We start from the raw sequence: 4,772 nt of genomic DNA on the forward strand, positions 1-4,772 counted from the left end.
TTTTAAATTTCTTGTTATCGTCTTCTTCCATTATTGTATTTTGATTCTTGCAACTTCAACTCAAGGGGAAGAAAGTTCCATCGGCGAAAGGTTAGAGCATATTAATTATTTCTAGTCATAGTTGTTATTTATTTATAAAATAATTTGTGTACATATTTATTCCTATTTTTATTCATCTTCTGCGATTTTAAATTTTCTTGTTTGGCTAAAAATTATAATTATTTTGTTGAAAGTTCATCAATTTGGTTAAAAAGTCACTCTTTTTGGTTGAAAAATCAATTGTTTATTAAGAAATCGAAATTTTTGGTTTGAAAATTCAAATCTTTTGTAAAAAGTTCCTCTTTTTGGTTTGAAAATACAACATTTGGTGTGAAATATTTTTTATTTATTGACTGAAAAATATTCGTTGATTGAAAGTGAAATAACAATGTACAAAAATAATTTTTTTTAATTTAACTTTTTTTGTTGAAAATGTATCTTCTTGTTTGAACATTTGCTTTTTGTATAGAAAATTCGTTCTTTTGGAATGAAAATTCATATTTCTTAGTTGAAAAATCTTTAATTTTTGGTACAAAATTAATCTTGTGAATTAAAATATCATCAGAACCTATCATCCCAAAGAATTTCAGGAAATAAAAAGTTGGGATTTTTGAGAAAACTTTTTTCTTTTTTTTATCAAATTCAAAATAACGTTACCATTTTTCATTGTCGTTTAATTTTTTGTGGACTTTGAAAGAGTGCAAAAAAACTGCATAAACTGAAACAAGGAAAATTCTCATATCTCAAAAAATTGCTAAAAAAGCCATGTTAAAAAAATATATATATGATTTTACCAATAAATAAAAAAATACTTAATGAAAAATTTATGGTAAGTAGCCTTAATCAGTACTACGATTCCTAAAAATTTCAGAAGCTTAGATGGGGATTTTGAGCCATTTTTGTACATATTAAAAAAAAAACCAAAGCAACATTGTTTTTCATTTTTATTTTTTTGGATCACTTAAGAGTGTAAAAGCGAGATAAACTGCAGAATGAAAAATCTTCATATCCCATAAATTGCAAAAATGGCACGATTTTTAAAGTAAAATTTGCAAAATTTTTAAAGTAAAATTTGCAAAAAAGTCATTGTGCCTTTAAAGTTTTTAAAGATGTGTAAGAAATATAAAAGTGTTCCTATGTTAATTAAAAAAAAAAGATTTCTTTTTTTGTCGAAAATTAAAATTAAAAACAAAAATATTTTTTTGTTGCAGTATCAACTATTGAGTTTTTTTTTTTAAAACTCATCTTTTGTGGTTAAAATCGGCGGTTTTTTATTAAAAATAAAAATATGTTTCGGTTGCAATATCAACTATTTAATTTTTTGTTTTTGAGAATTCATCTTTTCTGATTAAATTATTGTAGATTTTTTGTTTTTAAAAAATTCTTAGAAATATTAATTATTATATTTTTGGTTAAGAAATAGCCTTTTTTTATGGATAATCCAATAACTTGGTGGAACTTCTTTGTTAAAAGTTAATTTTTTTGGTTGAAGTTTAAAAATTTTAGTTGAAAATTCAATTAATTTCATGCTAAAAAATTAAAGTATTATATTGATCATTTATGTATTTTGTTAATAAATAATCCTTCTTGGTAGAAAGTTTAAAGTTTTTGGTCGGAAATTCTTCATCTTGATTGAAGAATCATCATTGTAGTTGAAATTTGATCTCTTTAGTTAAAACTTGAAAAATTTGGTTGAAAACTCGTTTTTTATTGTTAAAATTAGATTATTCAAATTGAAAATAAAAATATTTTATTGTTAATTTAGATTGACATTGAAGAATCATGCATTTGGTTGAAAAAAAACGTCTTTTTCAAAGAAAATTCTTCTTCATAACATTTTTTTAATATTAAAAATGTGATTATTCCATTTTTTCTTGTTAAAGATGGTTCTTTCTTAGTTTAAAACTTATTATCTTTATGTTTATCTATTCTATTTTAACTTGAAAATTTAACTGTTTCAAATGATAATTTAACTATTTGGTTAATAATTCATATTTTCGGTTGAAGATTTTTTTAAATTCATTTCGTTTCTGAAAAATGTAGGTGTTTTGTTAACAATTTGTTTCGATACAAAACTAATCTCCTTGGTTGAAAATTCAACTCTTTTAGATCAAAATTAATTTTGTAAGTTAATATTTAATTATTTAATTTTGTTGGTTCAAAAATGATATTTTTCAGTTGAAAAGTTTATTTATTTTATGAATTTTTCGGTCCAAAAATAATATTTTATATTTTAAAACTCATTTATTTTCATCAAAATTAGTTTATTTTGGTTGAAAATTTGTCTTTTGAGGATGAAAATTCCCAGACGGCACAAATTTTTGCGACGTCTTTACGACATCCTTTGGACATCGTTACGACATGTTTACGACATCCTATGTCCACGTCGTTTCGATGTTTTTGCGATATCGTAAAGACATCGTCAGATCATACGACTTATTTACGATATCGTAAAGACACCTTAACGACATGAACATAGGATGTCGTAAAGTTGTCGTGAAAATTTCGTAACGATGTCATAAAGACGTCGCCAAACTTTGTGCCCTCTGGGTGTCTATCTGTATGTATGTCAGTCTGCCTGTCTATCCGTGAACACGATTACTTTTGAAAAAATTAATCTATTAGATTGTTCTTTGGTGCACTCGTTTAGTGTCCTTAACTCAAGGTCAAGTTCGTTAGCCAGCTATTTTGGATGAAAATTCAAAAAGTGGGCACATTTTGAATATTTTTAAGACCAATTTTTTAAAAATTCCAAGATTCTCTATACGTTTATTTATAGAATTCAAAAAACTTAACATTTTATCCTAATTACTTTTTTTGAAAAATTAAAAATTACTAGTTATAGCATTTTCAAAATCCAGAAAAACAGACTAAAATGAGCGATTTAAGCCAAAGAACGCATGATACGAAAAAAAGTCTGAAAAAGAAAAACGTTGCTTTTTAAAATCCCTACAAGATTATGATAACAACTTTTGCAATTTGTTCAAAAAGTTGAAAATTCGAAATTTGATCGCACAAAAAAATTTTCAAACCACATTTTTCCAGGTGTATAAATTCTATGCACGGTTGCTCATAGTACTTCAAAACTTAAACAATTTATCCTTCCGACTTTTTTCTATGAAAAGAAAATTATCAGAGTTAGAGCAAATCCAAAGATTCCATTTTTTGTTCAAACTATGCAAGATACGAAAAAATGAAAAAGCTCCAATTGCGCGCCCTGTAAAGAACTAAAAATTAAGGATGAATCACTTTTCGATATAAGCTTCGAGAAAAAATGAGACAAAATTTGTTCATCCAAAAAAGAGCTCTAATTTTTTATAGGACAGTTAATTTTTGCTTTAGTCGTAAAAAATAACATTTTAAATAAAATTATTAAATTTGTTTGAAAAAACGGCACAAGGTATGAACTTAAATTACCAGATAAAATTTGTTCGCCTAAAAAAACCTATAAATTTATTATTAATTATTTTTCGATAGGACGAGTAGATTTTCTTTTAATCGTAAAACATAAGATTAAAAATTACAAAAATTAACTTTTTGTAAAAAGCACAGAAAAGACAAAAGAGGACGTAGGCTCCTATATAGGGTCCTACCCAGTGGGCACAAAATTTGGCGATGTCTTTGCGACATCGTTACGACATCTTTACGACATCTTGACGACATCCTGTGCCCATGTCGTTTCGGTGTCTTTGCGATATCGCAAAGCCCTCGTCAGATCGTGCGACTTATTTACGATATGGTAAAGATACCTTAACGAACATGGACATATGATATCGTAAAGTTGTCGTAAAGATGTCGTAACGATGTCATAAAGACGTCGCCAAACTTTGTGCCCACTAGGTATATAGGTTCCCGTATTAGACCCTATGCAGATGCGCAGTAGGTTTTATTTATTCGTAAAAAACATTCAAAATAAAAAAATGATAAAAACAAGGAACTAACAATTAGTATGATTCAATTTTTATGCATATCATGAATTGTAATGATATACATTTATTGAAATGATACGTGTTTGAGAGCAGCTTAGAATACAATTTAAAGCAAAATAAGAAACAAATACAAAGATAAACATGATAAATACAATTTGCTTTTTATTTTGCAATTTTTTAATAAGTAATCCCTGGCAGGGTTACATAAAATGTATTATAATTAATATGAAAGTGTTGTGTATAATGTAGAAAAGTTGACAGGTTGGACAAAATCGAGTGCGAAGCACGAGATACTTGATGAGGATGTGTTCGTTAAAGCCAAAAGAGCTTTAACAAAAGAGAGTTCAAAATCACAAAATTACAGTTGTCGGTCCATTCACCTTTGATTTTAAGAGGTCTGTGCCCGAATGCGGAAGAAATGCAAAGACCAAGTGCGGAGTGCTATTGCCATCAGTCGCGTGCCGCAGGTGCGCGCAAACTATCTTTTAACGAAAGAGAATTCACAATCACAAAATTACAGTGGTGGATGTTTTGAGTCTCAATTTTAAAATGTTTGCGCAAGAATGTGCGAAAATATAAAGAACGAGCGCTTAGCGCGAGAACCAACAGTCACGCGCCCTAGGCGCGCTCAAACTTGGGAGCGAAGCGAGCCGCGCGCAGCAAGCGATGGAAATATGCCCGCGTAGCGGGCAGATTTTTTTCTTTAAAAATTATAATTTTCAGTTAAAAACTCATTTATTTGTATGAGAAATAATCTTTTTCGGTTGAAAATTCACCATTTAGTTGAAAAATTCTCTTCTTAAT

General features: G+C 28.0%; 1 protein-coding gene across 1 annotated transcript in view; it reads left to right on the forward strand.

Moving 5' to 3' along the window:
* LOC117174244 (hemocytin) overlaps positions 1 to 4,772 on the forward strand; it is a 56,256-nt gene continuing 51,484 nt past the window's right edge. The window contains exon 1 of the mRNA XM_033363148.1: positions 1 to 90. The gene's annotated coding sequence lies outside the window, so the exon portion shown is untranslated. The remainder of the gene's footprint in view (positions 91 to 4,772) is intronic.

The sequence above is a fragment of the Belonocnema kinseyi genome, chromosome 6 (assembly GCF_010883055.1).
Source record: "Belonocnema kinseyi isolate 2016_QV_RU_SX_M_011 chromosome 6, B_treatae_v1, whole genome shotgun sequence".
In the NCBI taxonomy this organism is placed as follows: domain Eukaryota; kingdom Metazoa; phylum Arthropoda; class Insecta; order Hymenoptera; family Cynipidae; genus Belonocnema; species Belonocnema kinseyi.